Raw genomic sequence first — 20,014 nt, 5'->3', positions numbered from 1 at the left:
ATGGTTAGCTTATGCTTGCACAGAACATTACAACCCTGATTCAAATGAAAACCTACCATAAACGAGTTCTTTGATGTTGGATTAACTGGAACATATTACTGATCTATGGTATACAGTTTATATGGATTGTGTATACTGTGCAAGAAATATGGATACCTATTAAGTGCAATTTGATATGTAATTATTTAGGACAGTTATTGTTTTCAGTATTCACTATGAATAGGATCACAGTGTCTCCTCAGGTTTAAAATAAGGAGTTATATATATCCTATGTAGCAGCCCAAAGCACTATACTACTGCTTGGTTAATTAATAAAGGAATGATACCAAAATGTAAAATATCTGACATCTCCCTATAGTTCATAATTTTAAAGGCAAGCCTTTTCTTTTAGGAACAATTTATACATTACATAAACTTAAGTTTTTCATCCAAGTATCATTTCAAGAATGGCAAGCTTAAATATTGGAGGCCATAGGGAAACATAATATGACGATAATGTTCTTTGGTGCGGTTTGGAAGGTTTTAGGAAACATTTGGAAGTATTTTTCTCATAAAGTCACTTAACTATTGAAGTGTTATGATAGCATTCCCTTCTGCATTGCATATATTACAAAAGAGTCCATTTAAAGGGGACGTCCATTTTAAATATCTGATTAGAGGGATTTCCACAAATTAGGAAATTACATAGTACAGTATCCTGGTAGTAGTTTAATTTTTAAAAATGCAATTAAGTAAGCAAAGGCGTAGATGATTTGAGGTGTGATATCAGTTTCAAACACCTATTCATTTCCAGTCCTGTATAGGAGAATGAGAATCTGTACTGTTTGGAAACCTTATTTTCTAAATAAACACTAGAGAGCTGAGTTGTTTTTCAGGATTTGAACATTAGTAAGTGGAACCAATTTTATTGGAGTCCATTGCAGCTCTCATAACCCTAAAAGTTAAAGTTAAATGTAACCATTTTTTAAAACAACGTTGTGACCAGTTCTTTTAAAACTCTGCAGATACAGAACATACCTCAACAAGTTCTAAAGATATGTCAAGTGTTAGACTAAATGGAATTATTTAGGGTACTGATAACCATTCTGCTGCCTTTTAATGTTAGTGTGGAGGTATTATGTACATATAATTTTTAATAGTGAAGTAAAATTACTATTGTTAAAAATATGGGAATAAGTTCCCATGTTGCCATAAAAAAATTGCATTCTTCTATCTTGACAATTTCTAGGTACCCTCATCTTTCATCTCCAAGCTAAAATATGCCAATTTTCTGTGGAAGTTATTGGTTCACCTCTAACTTTCTAGATCAACATTATAAAGAATTTTAAACATGCTTGTGACCTTGACATTACTTTGGAAAATAAAAACAAGTGGCATGTATTTTGTAGAAGATTAACATTTCATTCACTTATTTATAATGTAATTAACCTGTATCTCTATACAAGTTGTTATATTTACTTTTAAGATTTTGAGAATTTGAGACATAAGGGTTCATAAATAAAATATTTAGGGTGACATCCTGGCTCTGTTAAATCAATGGGAGTTTTGCCACTGACTTCAAGTGGTGCCAGGATTTCACCGTCTAAGTACTAAAACACAAAGTAATCACTATCTGTTTATCTTTGGTGACCTAAAGTGATTAAGGTATTTTTGAAGTCATTTGTCAGCCTGGGATAAATATGTTATGTAACAAAATGGAATTAGTAATAATCCCACAAGCAGTAGATTAGAATAGACATGGTTTTAGCAAGAGCTGCATATAACAAGAAAAAGCAACACAAAAATCAAAACTAAGAAAGAACGTATCTACAAGTACATATTTGTTTTGGAGTAGTTTCTGCCATCTTCTGTTCCTATTCTGCACAGTTCCACTGCAGATTTACTTTTCAGAAAGTGGTGTTACCATGCTGTGTACTTTCTGGAAGAAGGATTGAAGAATGCTCTAGTCAAAACCCTTATTAGCTGAAACTGCATAATATGCCAATTTCACAGTGTATCTTCAGCAGTAATTTCAGAGCTGGAAATTCAGGAGCTGTAGGCCTATAAAGACTTTTCAAATGGAAAATTCAAGTGCACATTTAGAGACTGTTTTTCCCCTCCTCCCTTCATGGTGGAGCTTTAGGCCTGTGTTAAAATGAAAGGCACTTTCATTGGTTCAAAATGAAACTGGATTGCAGAGCAGAGGTGGCAATGCTGAGAAAAGAAATGGATTTTTTTTAGAAGTTTTGGAGCGTCAATCCCAGGATATTCTGGATTCTCCCTCAGAAAATATTTGGAAAATAGGCAGAGGGTAAAATTTCCAAGAGTCAAAGTGATTAAAGAACCTAAATCCCATTTCAAAAGTGACTTGAGTGCTTAAGAGCCTTTATTCAAGGCAAATTTCTGATGCCGCAGTTGCTTCTTCTTCAGTCAGCATCTAATGACAGTGATTGATTAGAGGTGATCTGCTCACAGGATGGATTTCTATCTCCTTTTCCTTCCTCTACTTCCCTTTTCTTCCTGTTTTCTTCTACGTCTCCATTTTTCTCTTCTGTCATTTCTCTCCTGTTCCCTCATTGTTTACTTCTTCTCTTCCTTTGTTTCACTGCCCTGTTCTTTTTGCTCTCGATTTCTCATCTATGTGCCTCTCCTATCCTGCAGAGCAAGTAGCTCATCTGGATTTAGCATCTTGTGCAACAGGTATTGCATCTGAACTCAGCACAGCTTTTTCTCTCACAGAGTATCTAGCTATCCATGCCATAAGATTGACCAGAGGTGTTGCATCCATCTAAGTTGTTGCAGAACAGCACATCAGCCAAACAAACCATACTTGGGGTGATATTTCGGAGAGAAAGTGGGACCTCATACGCATTTGTCTGCATCAAGGGTTCAAGTTCTCTGAATCTGTTCACTTCTCACAACAGCTCTCTGCAAGAGAAGACAGACTTAAATAGTTGCTCAAGTGAGCTTAGTACTCTGGTTCCTTATTACTCCATCTCTCTAATCCAATAGGAAGCTTCTTGAACAGTGTAGAAAGACATCTCAGGGATTCACTCCAGAATATGTTTACACCTGATGAGTTCTCGGGAAGGTAGACTTTCTAAGCCAGAGACCCATTAGAGAGGCCTAATCTTGATTTAGCTCATCCAATTTTCTCTATCACATGTTATGCTCTTTTCTGTCTCATTTCTTCTTTCCGTCTGCTCTCTCCCCTTTTCTTTCAGTTTTTGTCCCTGGGTGATGAGTCTCCTTAATACTATCCTTCAAATGGCATTGCCCCTAATATAGTCCAGAAACATTGTGATGGATAATCTATTCCCTACACAGGATGAAACACATTGATTGCTATAGAGCAGGAAGTGGAAACAGATCAAAGGAAGTAGTGTAGAACCTCACCAAACCCTAATGTGAAGTGAAGAAATCCAGAGGCATCCCGCCCTACATATTCAATGGAATCGTTTAAATCCCAGGGATTCACTCACTGCTTTCTGTAGAAAAAAGTCAGAGTAGAGAATAGATAATTGCTTTCTTATTTTTGATCTAACGCACAACTGTAGAAGACTCAAGCACAACCATACTGCTGCTGTTTGCAGTACAGTGCAATGTTATAGAAATCACAAAGAAAAACAAGAAAAATAATGAGATTCTTGCTTATTTCACCCTCTGGGCTAGTGAAGGTACATCAAAACACAACATGAGAAGAGTAGTCTCCTGAGGAGGGTGCAGATAGTACCACTTTTACTCCTGTTAGCTGATTTGTGGCATTACTTTGGGGATGGATAGAGAATTACATACTAATTAGAATTACCATCTGCCCCATTTTGACCAGCATAATATTGATTTTATGACCATTGTACTGTGTCCCTTAGCGCAGCACACAAAGTGCCATTAAAAAAAAATGCCCATGTGAGTTTGGTATTTGTGCATGCATTTGCACAGTTATACATGTACTTACTTTGATAGTTGTAGTAATTTCACATTCAGTTATGGTAATTGTGGGGCCTGGTTTGCCAAGGCTCTTAGCAGAAAGAAAGGTAGAGACAGTGGAATTTCCCAGTGCCTGAGAAGGGCATTGCAATATCTGTAGTTGCAGGCTGCAAATGTACTAACCATCACAAAACTTATGACCCACAAGGATTCCAGGTATTATAATCATATAAACTATGCAGGGATTCCTGCCGAGGTTTAGACCACATTAATATTTCACAGAGTTACAATCAATCATTATCTTAAAAATAAGAATATAGATCAAAACATCAAAGTGCACTTTGTAATAATGATTTAATAAAAAACAACCAACCACCATCATCAACAGCAGTAACAACTAAGGAGATTCCCAGACAAAAATGTTGTTAAACCAGAATTTAGATTATGATTATGTATAAACAACAGCAGATACTTGGGGGAAGGAGAGCGTCACAGCAGCTTTGAAGTGAATTTGCTGAATTCTGAGGCCTGGGGCAGGGATTTTCTTTCTCTCGTGCACTCTCTCTGTCTCCCCCCTCCACTCCCCAAGACCTGTTGAAACTCCCTGAACACAGCTTATTCACAGGGACCAAGATTTAATCTATGGAGAGCTGCTGTTCACATGTATACTACAAGTGTTACTGAAGTATATCTGTTTTTCTTACCTTTTAATAGTAATATAGTTTTGTCCACAGGACATTCAAGTCTACTTAAAATTTATAAGTGAGCATAAATAAAGGCACGGAAGATCTGAATTTTTAAAATTGCAGTCTTTTTGCAGTTTATGTTTGTTCTAAGAAGTTATACTTGTTTATTGAGACCAGCTCTTCAAAATACTGTGTAACACACAGTCCAGAACTTCTCCCCTAATAATTTGATCTAACCTAAAACAGCACTCCAGCCAGTGTTTCTAATGTGGTTTTTATTCATCTGACAATGACATCATTATCTTTCCATTCTTTTATTGTTGTTGTTGCTTTTAATAAAATAGTGCACAGATTGACTGTTGGTGCCAATAAAGGAAACTGATTCCCATAAGTGATTTTTCATTAGGGTAAATGAGGTGTTGTGAATAAACACATGCAATATAACATGACAACATGTTATGAAGAAAGAATGTAAAATGCACATTTTCTATTACAAGTAAATGTGCATAGGTTTATTGGCACTGCAATTTCATAGTATAAATGTGGAGAAAATGCACACTGTACAGACTGAGAAAACCAGAAAATCTGGCAGATAAAATGGCAGACATTCAGATTGACACTCAAAATGACTTTTAGTATGTTATGAAATTTCTATTATGTAGTTAGGAGTGCATGAGTTTAGTTAATTTTTAAGCCATTGTTATATCAACCAGGCATCTGTAACAATGCGCACCAAATTGACAGGTTATATTATTTGCTGTCTCCTCAAGGTTTAAATTTCTTTACAATATTTATAGATAGGCATTGTAGAATTGGATTTTTATTTTTGATAATTTTGATGGATAATCTTTATTTTAAGGTATATTTTTAGATATTTATCACTTATAATTTTTCACAGTTGTGCAGGCTTGTGAGTTTTTATAATATTTTCCAATTTTATCCATTTAAATTTTCATACTTGTTGAAATTATGAGTGGCCAGACAATAATTATTTAATGACAGTAGATGTTGAGATTCACAAAGGTAAAGCTTCATAACTGTGAAGGTTTAAATTGTGAACTTCACAAAGTAAATATACAACTATACAAAGTAAATATCCTTAAATCAAACTCTAAGAAGCGTTTTCTTATTTTGCCTATCAGTAAATTTCTATTATCATCAGTGGAAGTATTTTTTCTCCAATTAAGATACAGAGTTGTGGGATTTGTTATAGGACAACCCCAGCAAAAAAGACATAGCTTATTTATGGAATGGATTTTTGGCCAGTTTTCACAGCCCATACAAGGTGCCACTTTTGGGCAGAGAACTTAAAAGTCCACTAAAGATTTCAAGCATATAGAAAGGGCAGAGATGACCTTGGAGGTGGCAGCAGGAAGAGATGCAGGTCCCTCCATATGTTCCAGGGCCGCCCAGAGGTGGGGGGGCAAGTGGGGCAATTTGCCCCAGGCCCCGGGCCCCACAGAGGCCCCCACGAGAATATAGTATTCTATAGTATTGCAACTTTTTTTATGGAAGTTTTATGGAACTTTTTTTTTCCCCAGGCCCCCTGAATCCTCTGGGCAGCCCTGATATGTTCCAATGCCAGAATGTCATGTCTCCCCTGAGTGTGTTACCAAAGAAGGTGAAGACGGAATATAGGCTTATCCGTCACCTGTCCTTCCCCCAGGGCTCATCAGTAAAATGATTATATTGACCCCCCCAGCTGTGTTCAGTGAGATACTTGTCATTTGATGCTATGGTAGCCATAGTTAGGGGAGTGCGGCTCTGGGTCATGTTGGCAACATCATGTGTGCATTCCAATTGCTTCCAGTGCATCCCAGGATTTCAGTTTGAAGGCCACTACTATGTTGATAAAGTCACGTGCCGCTTTCGAAAGATGCAGCTCCCTGCTGGAGTGGGCAATAGTGCACCCTGTGAAACAGGATAGTCTCATGCACAATCTTGATGGCTTCTTATGTGCAGGAAGATTAGGGACAACTGCGAGTACGTGCTTCAGGCATTTCAGAACCTAGCTGAGCACCTCAGGATCCCACTTGCCACAGGGAAAAAAAAAAAACAGAAGGCCCTGCCCCAAAATTTAACATACCTGGGCATTGAACTGTACTGTTTGGGGTTTCTAGATTTCCTGTAGAGAAATTGGAATCGATCAGAGAACTGAGATGGGCTCTCAAAGGGGCAAAGAAAATTACTCGGAAGAAGCTATAGGTGGTCATGGGACACCTAAATTTACCAACGGAATGTGGCTTAAGCTGGGAACTGGGTGTCAGGACTCCTGTGTTCTCTTCCTATTTTTGACAATGACTCGTTACATGGCCTGGTCAAGTTCATTTATCCTCATTCTCATTTAGTTTATCCATCTCTACAATGCATTGGATAGTACGCAGAGGTTTTGTGAGGCTTCATTAATTAGGCTGTGATGGCTCCCAGTCAGGCATTTTGTGCTCTTCTGACGTCTGCCTCTGGATTGAGAAAACCCCACCACTTTATCAGATTGACAATGAAAATGACGGATGACTTAGAAGTGTGGGAAAGATTCCCTGAAGAGTTAAATGGGGGTTTCGATATGACATTCAGACTGGTTGCTCAAGATTGAGCTGCTGGTACAATCTGCTGCCTCAGGAGGTATAGGTTTGGGGGTTTATTTTCAAGGTGAGTGGTGTGGACAGAGATGGCCAGAAAGCTGGATGTCTCAGGGTATTACAGGAGATATCACCTTCCTTGAGTGTTTCCTATACTGGTGGCAGTGGAAAGAGAACTTTCAGAACAAGAGAGTCCGTTTCTGGCGTGGCAACCAACCCATAGTCCTGATTGTAACTGGACAGTCAGCTAAGACTGCTTGGGTAATGAGACTGGTGAGAGCCTTCCTTTTACACTAGCTGTGGCTTAACATCCTTTTTCATATGATGCATGTCCCAGGAGTGGATAATTATGTTGCTGATGCTCTCTCAGTTTCAGGATGACAGATTCTGGGAACTCGCCCTGCTGGCCAGCAGGGGTCTGCGAGCAATGCCCCAACAACTCTGGTACTTTTGCTCATGACAACGGTGGGACTAGTCGAGGACTCGGTTGCCCCTCAGACTGAGGGCCTGTGTCAAGGCTGATTCCCCACTCTGGCACTTTTAGTGCAGAAGGTGGGGACCCACAAGGATTCTAAAAATTAATACTGGCCACTACAGGCTTGTATTAAACTTCCAAGGTTACAGCTTTTCTCTGACCTTGGATGGGTAGATGCTGCCACCACCCAAGTGCATAACCCCTTTGAGAGGCCAGGAAGGCGCATTTGGGAATTCCTTCCTGTGGGGAACCTTCAAGCCCTTTCACCATCCCCCGTCCCTCCCTCCGGGGAAGAGCTGAGAAAGAAAACAAAGGAAATCAGCTGGTACCACCAGCTTATTAAACAACATATGCACAACCCTCTTAGGGACACACAAATCCAATCCTGTTCTTAAAAAAGGTAAATTTTATTAAAAACAAAAAGAAAGAAAATACATCTGGAACTTAGGCTTTTTGCTAGATTTTAAAAAAAACCACAGTTACAAGGATTAAGCATCAAGTAGCTTTCTTGAGGTCCATCATAAAGGTTACAAGCAAAACAAAAGCACCTGGGGTTAGCACAGAGGAGTCCACAAGCCATAAAGAAATAAAAGAGAGAAACCTAATTGCGTCTTCCTAGACATTTCCTGATCTACCTACATATCTGGGGTTTCCAATGAGTAGTTTCTAGGTATGATCTGATGATTTTTCATACCTGGCCCAAAGCTTTTTACAGCATAGTTCCAACCCTGTCTCTGCTCTCCAGGAGAACAACACAGACAGACAAAGGGGAAGTGTCCCCCCCCCAATTTTTAAAAAGCTCTAGCCTTCCCATTGGCTCTTTTGGTCAGGTGCCCACTCCCTTCCTTTTACCTATGGACTTTTTAACCCTTTACAGGTAAAGCAAGTAGAGAGCAGCTACTAACAGGGATTTTATAGCTAACTGTCTGGCTGGGTGTCCATAAAAGAGAGAGATCCCTCCCCCTTCATTTATCACAGCCTGTAAGGTCAGTCATTCAGAGCTCACTGAATTTAGGGCACAAGAAGGATTTCATTGTGGGTGGCCCATATCCACACACCAGCTGTCACAATATGTGGTGCCTTTGACCCACTGTGAGTGGGCTCCCTTCACTATCTCTGGCCGCCTAGAGAGCCTGTCCTCTTGGAGTAGGTAGGCAAGTTTACCAGATCCATGTGGACATTTCCTAGTATGGAAACTCTTATAAGGTTGTCCAGGTGGGGTGAGTGCCAAAGGGATGACAGGTTACCCCATAATACTAGAAACCCTGTTGGAATTATCAAAGGTTCTGCAGGGGGTCGCGACTGTGGGAGAGAGACTGTTTTATTTATGGAAGAGTTTGTTGTTGCCACCTTTGGCACTTTGAGAGTGAGTGAGCTGGTGCCTATGGCAGCTACAGACAGGTCCAGCATGCATTAAACTTAACAGATGTGCAACTATCTGTCCTTCTGCTTCAGATACTCAAAAAAACAGACCAGAAGGGAAGAAGGGCTTATGTGGTGTTGAAGGAATGTGAAGAGGAGTCCTTGTGCCCTGTAAAGGCAATAAGAGCCTCACTAAAAATGTGATGCCTGCAGCCAGGCCAGCCGTTCATACACGGTGATGGTAGCTTCCTGACAAGGTACCAATTCAGCACAGTACTGAGAAAAACCTTGCGCTACTGTAGTCTTGACTGAGTACATTGGGTACTCATTGTTTCAGGATTGGGGCAGTGACACCAGCAGCTGGAAATCAGGGTGTTACAGGACTTATGTCCGCACCAAGGAAAAGATGACAGGGAATGGCAAAATGTCACTACCCAAATGCACTGGTTTGTTTCAGAAGCTACCCAGAGCGTATGCGGGTTTTGGATTTGCGGACACCCTATAGTGCATGGGGCATACAAGAGGGCAGCAGCCAGGACAGCAGCCTGATCTCAGCTGGGATTCAGGGCCAAAGCTGTTTACATTTAGAAGGGGCATGCAGTGAAATCAGCTCATGTCACTTCACCACTCACTGACAGTCAAGGGCTGGAAGAAGACCCAGCTCATGTGGACAAGGCTAGAAAGAAAGTAAAAAAGGGGGTCACCAAGATATTCCTTAAGAAAGGGGGGTTCAGTGATACAGCATAGGGACATCCATTACAATTGGTTGGAAGTTTTCAGGGATGGTAGCATATATCTGTCAGATGGAGGTGCTGACATATGACTATGGCATGTGCAGCCAAGGATTGGGCAGGTGTTGTGATTCCAGGTGGCATAGTTGGGTAGGGAGCAATCAAGCTAGTTCCTGGCACCCCCTTTATTCCGTTTCAAGTGCAGTTAAGAAAATAAAATGAACATTTCCCAGAGGTAAAAGACCTGGGATTTTGGTGACGGACTTTGGGCTAGTGATAGAATGAGATCTTGTGGCCTTTGTGGGCTGAGGTCAGATCTTGTGGGCCAAGGTCTCCACCCTGCAGCACCCTCTGTCCCCCTGTGGGTAGGGGGGAGGATGCTAGGACTCAGAGAGGGCTAAGTCCTGGGGGGTAGGCTGAGGAGAGCCTACCCCATGTTATGGGTTATATGGTAAGGAGCACTGGAACCCTGACACTAGTTACAGGTTAGATGTTAAGGAGTCCTGTAACCCCCACAGTGGAACCAATTGAATGCCTTGTATAGGAGAGTATAGGTGATGGGAAGGTAAGGCCATTCCCCTGTGTTAAAGTTTAATAAAAGTTGTGGCCTGCCACTTAATTCCATGCATCTGTCTGTCCTCATTTTCCTGCTGTGTCCATATCAATGAGTTATGCATAAAGACTAAACCTTTTCTATGATTTTAAACTTCAAGAAATATAGCAAAAATGCTAATACTTGTAAGCACTTTTTCATAGTCTGATCTGAAAGATTTCAGATGTACAAAATTACCTAGTTAAAAAAAGGAAAATCCAGCCATACTAGAAGTAAAATGCTCTGGTTCCTTGTTGTTTTATTTTTGTGTATATAAGACATTCTAATGGAAACTACCTGCTGGATGGTGATTTCTCAGATTTCTTTGCTGGTGATCAAGGGGTAATGTAGTGGGCTGTGGGCAGTCTAAAGCAGTAGTCAAATGTGCACAACTGGTCCGGAGCTGGGAGGTCAATAGGTATCAGAGGCATTCCAGGGCAAATGTTAGAGTTCACGAAGGCGTCAGTAGCCAGAAGATCCAATCCAAGGGGCCAGGTTAGGGAGGGAGGCCAGGTTAGGGAGGCGAGTTTGGGTGAAGTGGGAAGGCAGAGTCAGGTGAGGCTGCAGAACAACATGTCAAGGTCAGGCTTGGCAGTGGTGCGGCAAGGTACTGTCAGGCAGCACAGCAGGGCAGCACGGCAAGGCGGTCTAGGCAGTGACCAGCAGGCAATGGTCTGTTGCTCAGACAGCTTCCTCTTCCTGTTGGGTTCTTTATATAGTCCAGATTCCCAATGAGAATGCAATCTGTCCAGCCAATCAGGAGCCTGGGGCATGGCTCCTGTGAGTCTGTAGGCCTTTAGCATTAAGACTGTTGATCGGTGTTTCAATGTGCCACGGGGGTACAGCAGCAACGGATGTTGTCTAGGGACCTGGCAGGCCTGAGTACTGACTTGAAGTGTTTCCAACCAGTGCCCATAATCTTCATAAGCACTTATTTTAGAAGGTGTCTGGTTTTCTTTGTAATGTTTTATTAGCTTTCCAGCTCGCACACTTGTATGTTAGCACCAAGAATATGTTTGAATTGAAAATTCTCAGTTTTGTTCTGGTGCTGTATAGCTTTGATTTCCACATGTTGTTAAATTCAGTAAGTGCAATGGATACCTTTTCTATCCATGATGTCAATTCCTTCTTAAGAGCTCCTTTAGCTGATATGATGCTGCCAGGTAAGGTAAACTGTCCAACTTCCTTGATATTTTTGCCTTCTAATGTAATATTATTACTTGATGTCTGGATTCCATGGATGCTTATTTCAACATACCTAATTTTGAGTCCCGCTTGGCCTGCTATTTTTACCAGTGTGTCTGTCTTTGTTTGTAATTTTTCAGGGGTGTCACTCAGTAGTGCAATATCATCAGCAAAGTCCAGGTCTTCTAGATGTTTGCCATCTACACATGCTATACCAGTGCTTGTGTTGCTAATACATTTCTTCATGATCTAGTGTATGGCAATGCCAACCTGCAGTGGATATAAAATGCAGCCCTGTTTCATGCCAGTGTCTACATTGAACCACACTGTTGTCTGTCTGTTCCCCCTTATAGACCACTTCACATCTCTGTAGATGGTCTTGATGACGTTGATGACTTTAGCTGGGATTCCACAGAACTGAAGAATATTTCACGATGCAAGTCTGTGCAGGCTGTCAAATGCCTTTTGAAAATCAATGAAACTGATGAAGAGGGGAGCTTGCAATTCTATATATTCTATAAAAGGACTTATATGATGGTCCTTATCATGGAATATCATTGAAAATATCTGATCTATACAGGATCTCTTGAGCCTGAATCCAGCCTATTTTTCTCTAAGCTATGCATCCACTGACTCTTTCATCCTGTGTAGTGTCACACTGCCGAATGCTGTTCCAACAATACAGAGTAGTGTAACTCCTTTCCAGTTGTTACAGTCAGTAAGATCACCCTTTTTGGGTATTCTGACAATGATTCAATGTTTTCATTGGTAGAAGGGGGTTCTTTTTTCCAAACTTAATTGAACAGCTCCATCAGGTTCAATAGGATGGTGGTATCAAGTACTTTTGGCATTTCTGCTGTAATTTGATCATCTCCCACTGCTTTGTAGATTGCAGCCTATATTCTGACATCTCTATCAGACTGATGTTAATGTGAAATTGATCAGGTTCACATGTTGCATCAAAATCTGGTGCTGAGGTGGGTCTGGGTCTATTGAGGATGTATTTGAAATGCTCTTCCCATCTGTTTTTCTGTACTGCCTCAGCTGTAAACATTTTTCCATCTTTGCTTTTTATTGGCCCATGTCCTATTTTAAAATTTCCACACAGGGTTTTTGTCATTTAGTAAACAGCTCTGTGATTTCCTATCATAGCAGCAACTTCACCTTCAGCTGCTAGATCTTCAGCATATCCCAATCTATCTTTCCTTGCATTGCTTTTTTGCTGCTTTGTCTATTTTCTAATACTCCTTCTTTGCTTTTTCCAGTAGTTCATTGGCCTTAGCATTCAGGACCTTTTAATACATTTCTTTCCTCAGTAAGATGCCATGTCTCTTGGTTTATCCAATTCTTGCTCTATGTTGCTATCCAGCTGTCACTGTTTCTGCTTGAGTTACATTGTCTCTGAGTGCTGCCCATTTTTCTTCAGGTCCAGTCAGTGTCTCACCTTCCTCTGTCTTGGGCAGTGCCTCAGATCTGCCCCTTACTTCAGGTTGGAATTTCTTGTAGTACTCTTTCATTTTCAGTTTTATATTGTGGATTTTCGGTACCTTTTATGTTTAAAGTTGGTCTTTCTCAATTTTAATTTCAATTTAGCAATGTGAAGACTGTGGTCATTGATAACATCTGCTATTCAATATGCTCTTACATCTTGGACAGATTGCTCACATCTGCATTAGCTCAAGATTCAGGTAATCTGATTTTTGTGTATGTGTTGAGGGAACAGGGTGCTTGCAACACAATTCAGTGAGTCTTTTGCCATTTTGGATGATGATTCACAACCCATGCTTCCCCATTGCTCTGTCCATACCTTGTTTGTCATAGCCTACTTTTGCATTAAAGTCTCAGAAGGAAGTGCTGATATATTTGGGGCATATAATCCAGATGCCAATACACAAACTCTCACATGAAACTGGTAAGTGGTAACCAACTGATATGGGAAAATGAGGGTGCCTGAAAGAGATCTTAAGAAGAAACCTGAGCAGGGAGGGAAGAATAGTTGATCTCAACACCTTACAGCAAATAGAAGCAGCAGCAAATGACAGAGAGGAATGGCAGAGACTGGTGTCTGCCCTGAGCACCAGCATTGGAGAGGGAAAGATATAATGTAAAATATAAGACATTAGGGAAAGCATATAGTGGAAGGAAGTAAATACTTGAACTATAAATGATTCTTGAGGATTGTTATTAAGGATGGGAAAGGTTCTGAAATGTCTTATATTTTTTGTCTCAACGTGTAACTAAGTCCTTATTTTTATTTGAAGGTACCCTCCTGGCCTGTTGTTGTTTTTTAATCCAGGATCTGTTGTTCATCCAACAACCGCCTATCCATCTTTGCTGTTTTACTCTGTTTTACTCTACCTGTCTTTGATGCTATTTCATTAATTTCAAAGAGGGATCTTGGCAAGTTTGGTGATCTCTAATGGATGAAAAACTGACTTCAGTTGAATTTGTCTTGCACTTTACCAAGATCACTAACATGCACAGTGAATCACAAAAGTAATCAAGATTTTGAAAAATAAAAGTCAGCTTGGGCTTAGTAGAGACTGTTAGAACTGCTGAGATCCAATAATGGATAACTAGGTCTGATGAGTGCAAAACTATCCTTGAGTTGTGTCAGGGAAAGGAATCAGAAAAAGGATGGTGAATGAAAGCAGAGAAGGCATCATCTGGCTCTTCTACAAGCTTAGTGTGAACTGGGCAAATCATTTTATCTGCATTATATTTTTCGTATCTGTAAAGTGAGGATAATAATATATTACCTCCTAGAGTTCTCAGGAGACTTAATTAATTAATGTTTGTAAAAATGCTTTGAGATCCTTGGCTGGACAGTGCTATAGAAATTCTGTTCATTTTTGATGTTTGTTGAGATTCAACTAATCCCAGGCAGGTATCTGCCAGAGAGCAGATTACACTTGGAGGGAGGCAGAAAGTACATCAGAATGTCATAAGTTTGGAAGAGAAGGATTTCTGTGGATTTTGAGGAGAGATTGAGAAAGTTGGAGTGAAGAAGTTCTATAAAAATGTGTTAACATTTTCTATAGTAACTTCCATTATTAATCCACCACTATGTTTCTCCGGTTTACATGATCAGATAGACTAAGTGTAGTAGATTTCCCTTTTTAATTTCAATTGATTTGTTTAAGCATCATGCAGAGCTTTAGCTGGTGGTCAGGAAAAATTATGTCCACTACATCATTCCTATCATGTTGACAACATAGTTTATACTGTACATGATTTACAGTGGGCTATGTGGTCTTCCAAGAATTACAAATGTTATATCCAGGTACAACCTTTTAGACATAATGATATGTAGTGAAGCTTAAATGTCCATACTAGTCTGCAGCAAACGTCTTTCAAAATAAGTCCAAAAATGAATTATTTTACATGAGTACTATGGATTCCAATTATGACTATTCATGGGTTTGTGCCTACATCTTTTATCATGTCTCCACTGTTGTTAATAAAATACACAAAACTACTTTATGCCAAAACAATGGAAGTTAATGCAGATAACTTGTTCCAAAGTTAACTATCAAATAAATCTTTTTTTTTTTTTCAAAAAATACTTACGTGAAATGGTGTTCTAAAACTTTTAAAAATTGTCAAAATGATGAACACTCTGTGTGTAATACGAGCAAATACCACAGAATTGATTGCACACACATGTCTTACATAAAGGATGTTAAATAGTTTACTCAGAAGAGAAATTGGTGAAGTCTTATCTAATATAAAAAATTCTGTAATGACAGGTCAGATTTATGAGGCCTGAATACTGGGAAAGAAAAAAATCTTCAGAGCTGGGGCAGTGTATGATTGGAGAGGAGAGATAAAATATTAGGAAGGTAGAGGACGATAAAACACAGAATACCTGGGTAGTCGCACCTATCAGACTTCAATGGACTATTTTAAAAAATACTTTAACCAAATTATGTCATGGCCACATTGCTAGGTAAACGTCATTTGGAAAAAAAATTTTTTTTTTATTTCCTCATATACAGTAGTGTAAACAGGACCTAAAGTTGGTTTGCACTTCAACATTAATTGTGATTACAGTTTCAGACAGAATTAAGCCGGGGATCATTTGAGTTTTGATTAATTGCTGGTAGTCACTGTTTCTACAGTACAAGTGAAAAGACTCAAAATGAGTGACACGAGAAGAAAAGAGCAAGGATGGTCTTGTGGTTGAGGCATGATACTAGGAGTTGAGTGATCCAGGATCTGTTCAGGTCACTGAAGCTGTCCGTCACTCCGTTTTTCTATATATAAAATGTGGATAATAATACTTACGTCATTGAGATCCTGGGAAGATTAATTCATTATAATATTCTATTGAAGGCACTGTATAAGTAAAAAATAAAAGTATTTAAAATTGTAAATTATATGGAATTTTTTGTCAGTTTGTATTACTTCAATATTAATATTTCCATATTTCTGAAGTAAAGGAACATAAGTAAATGGGGATCTAAAATAAGACACGTATTAGAGCCATCATCAACATTTTCAAAATTAATTACCTAATTTTAGGCACCTAACTCCTTATTTAGCCATCTAAATAAGTACCCTGATACTCAGGAGTGCTGAGCAACCACAAGTCCCATTGATTTAATCTTTTCGTGTTTTGGAGAGTAGCTCAAACATATGGAAAATGGTAAGATTATGGAGTGGCACAAATGACACTTATTTGGGGAGCACCATCACTACTTTGACCTTTTTATGGCACCTCTAAAATAATGCCATTAAGAACTATATCAGGCAATTCTAGATCTATTCTATTCTATCTAGGTTCTCATATTGTGCTTACTACAGTCATATCTGAGCGCCTTCCAGTAGTGCATTACGCAACATGACTCCACATCTGTAATGTGTTGTTTGTTCTCTCATCCTCTCCCCAAAGGGAGAAGTGTGTGCAAGGGAGTGTCTTACTTTGGTAGACTTTTGGAGGGTTGTTTTTTGTTGTTATTTTGTACACATATACACTGTTATATGTTTGTTAGAGAAGGCATGGTCAAAGAAATGTGCCTTGTACTTGGAACAGAAAGTGGTGTGGTTTGTGATGGTCCTTAGTTCTTGAGGAAGTTCACTCCACAGTCTCAGACTGCCCCCAGAGAAAGTGCTATCTACCACACAGATGAGCTTTACTCTTATTGTGGAGAGTTCCATTGTGGCAGAGGAGAGCATAGTTATGATCTTCGTCCCAAAGCTTTAGATTGTCTTTTAGATATCCTGGACCCAGGCTATTGAGCCCTTTAAAGATAAGGACCAAGACCTTGAACTTGATTTGAAATTCAGTGGTAAACCAGGGTAGACAGTAGAAGACAGGTTAGATGTGCTCACGGTAGCCTGTGTTGCTGAGATTTGCTGCCGCATTCTGGTCTAGTTAGAGTTTCCTAAGTACTGAGGGCTTCATGCCCAGGTATATTGCATTCCAGCCAAAGGTGATGAAGGCATGAATAATTGAGACCAAGTGTTTGTCCTCCAGGATGGAACAGCGTCTTCTAGCCAAGTGGAGATTGTAGAAAGTATTATTCACAGATGCTACTCAGCATCACTGAGAAATCTGAGAGTATCCCTAGTCTACAGACTGAATTGACCAACTGTGGGTGTGTATCTGCTGCCAAAGGAAACTGCACTGTGGCTGCAAACTCCTCAAAATATTTTCCTCTGCCCACCAGCATCACAATCTCAGTCTTGCTTGGGTTGATCTTTAGCCAGCTATAGTTCATCCATGAGCTGTTCTCATTCAGACACTGAGCTATCTTGGTGGAAGGGGTATGGTCATCTGTGATGACAGCTCACCCTTTCACCTAGTGGTTTCATGTAGATGTTGGAAGGGATCAGAGAGATGATCCTTGTGAAACTACACAAGTGTGGGGTCTAGTGGTGGAAGTGCAGTTTCCCATCACTACTTGTTGGGTAGCTGATGGGAAGCACTCAAACCGTTTCAGGGTATGTCTACATTTTGAGTTGGAGGTGTAATTTCCAGCTTGCGGAGACATACCTGTGCTAACTCTAATGGAGCTACCACACTAAAAATAGTGTAGCCATGGTGGCATGAGTGATGGGGTGGGCCAGTTATTTGTGTATGTACCTAGCATCTTGGATGGGATTGTACTCAGGGCAGCTAGCCCCCCCGTGCTGCTCATGGTCCCATGGCTATGCTTCTATTTTTAGTGTGCTAGATTGATCAGAGCTAGCACAGGCATGTCTCCTCCAGCTGGAAATTACATCTCCAGCACAAAATGTCACCATACTCTTAGTGCATTACTGTGGACCCCAGCCACTTCTTTCAGGTCTGACAGCAGAATCTCATGGTCAGTTGTGTGGAGTGCTGCAGAGAGGGCTAGGAGGATGAGAATGTCTGCCGGTCCTCTCTCCATTGACAGGAGAAGATCATCTGTCAGTGCCACTAAAGCAGTTTCAGTTCCATGTCCTGGTCTGAATCTGGATTGTGCTGGGTCTAGAATGTTAGCTTGTGTTAGATGATATCTATTATCATATTATTAGTGTGAAATTTAGGCAAATAATACTTTGATGAGCACATTTGTTCAGAGCAGCTAATATAGTTGTCAGTATGTTAGGTTAGCCATTGGTACGATGCTACTTTTTTATATAGACATTTCTTCATAAAGTGCATGGGGATTTTGATTTACCAAAAACATTTGGAAAGATTCTACATTAACATTTACTGGTAATAGTAAGCAGTACTGATATGAGAATGAAATAGCTCTTTTTGAAAGTGGTAGATAAATGGGATTGGCTAATGGAAAGAGTTTACCTCTGAGATTGGTTTGGGAACCTCTCTTGTTTATAATATGTGTAATTGATTTGGATGAGGATATTGAATGTTAAATATCAAAATTTGCTGATTATATCTACAGGATAAATATAACAAATAATGAGGAACACTGTAACTAAATTCAAAAGAATTTGGATCATTTAAATGACTGGGTGAAAAGTACAGCTTAATGTCGTTAAATGTAAAATAATATGTTTGGGGGTAACAACCCAAAATAGGGAGTACAGATTAAACAGAACAGTATACTGACTAGGAAAAGAAACTGAGGGGTTATTGCAGATAAATCCTCAAAGCAATTAGTCAAGTGTACGACTGCAGTAAACTTCTGACTGCAGTATGGGTAGAATTTTGGTATAATTTCAGAGCCACTTATTTGCCTTTAAAGAGACTGCATTGCAGGGTAACCTGGATGAGTCCAGGGTTTGGATATTTGTTTTGACAAAAGGCTAAAGAAGTAGTTTATTCTCAATTCAGAAATGAAGGTTTCAGTGTGATTGATTGAAAGTCTGAAGAAGAGTGTAAGGAGTTGGTAAAATAGAGCAAGTGTTCATTCTGGTAAAACAGTTCAATAATCAGGCCACACAATCTAAACATTTGGAAATTAAAGGAAACTGGGAATTCAGACTTATTTATCTTAAATAGTACTTGTTTGTTGCCAAACAAGGCCACAGAAACAAATAATGTTTAAGTAACTAACCTTAAGATACAGATATATATTTATGAAAGAGAAGACTTTGCAGGACCCAGTGACAGAGCTGTGCAGTCAGTTTGATAATGAATTTAAGAGAGACAAACTGATTGAATGAAGTGACCTTTTCCTCTCTCAGCATTTCCTGATGATGGCCCATAATTCACAACTACTTAAAAAACAAATATCAAAATTACACAGTATAAAATGTCACTTTTCAAATAGTACTAAGTGAGCACTGTGTCCTGCATATAACTATTAAAATTTATCCTGTTGTTGAGAGGCTTTCAGCAGGCGACGAGAGGTGTAGTCTGAACACATAACTGGGAGCCAGGAACTCCTGAATTGTAAGACTGTCTCTGTGACCTTGGCAAAGTCACTTAATCTCTTTACTTCCATTTTCTTAGCTGTAAATGAGAATGCGGTGATTATTCAGACCTGCTGCGTAGTAGGGAGAGTCCGGGCAGATGCCTCCAGCTTGAGAGTGGATCTTATGGTGTCTCCTTTAGAAAGGGTATGTGCTTCTGAGCACCTTGGTTTATAAGGCAACAGACATGTCTGGCCTTTGTCTACTGCTGCTGCAGTTGCTAAAGGGAGCCAGCAGGGGCATTGCAGGTTGAGAGGTAGACACTGTTTACTAATATGCAGTGTTCCAAATCTAATTTTCTAACTCAGTAGGTGTCTTGTTGCTAGGCCCCACTCATTTTAAAGTGTGGGAACAGATTCCTATGCCGTGTGTCCTGGTAAGAATGATCTGTATCCTTAGTTTAGATGTCAGCCAGGTAAAATGTGAAGTACACTTCAGCCTACCTCATGTTATAGACCAAATTCACAACTAAATCCTAAGGGTTTTTTTAATGTATTTGTTAATTATTTTGTGATAATACATTTTTAACAGAGATCCATTTGGGTCAAATGATGAGTAATGAGATAAGGAGACTTTCACTTTCATGCCACAGGTTCAGATTTGGCCCAGGTTATTAGTGAATGAAAGCTGTTCATTGACCTATAAGA

The 20,014-nt window shown here is 39.7% G+C and overlaps 1 protein-coding gene across 1 annotated transcript in view; it reads left to right on the top strand.

Moving 5' to 3' along the window:
* GTDC1 (glycosyltransferase like domain containing 1) overlaps positions 1-20,014 on the top strand; it is a 266,125-nt gene that overhangs the window by 190,125 nt on the left and 55,986 nt on the right. The window lies entirely within an intron of this gene.

Source organism: Emys orbicularis, chromosome 11 (genome assembly GCF_028017835.1).
Source record: "Emys orbicularis isolate rEmyOrb1 chromosome 11, rEmyOrb1.hap1, whole genome shotgun sequence".
In the NCBI taxonomy this organism is placed as follows: Eukaryota; Metazoa; Chordata; order Testudines; family Emydidae; genus Emys; species Emys orbicularis.
Note: the sequence above shows the minus strand (reverse complement) of the source record. Positions and strands in the feature narration are given on the sequence as shown.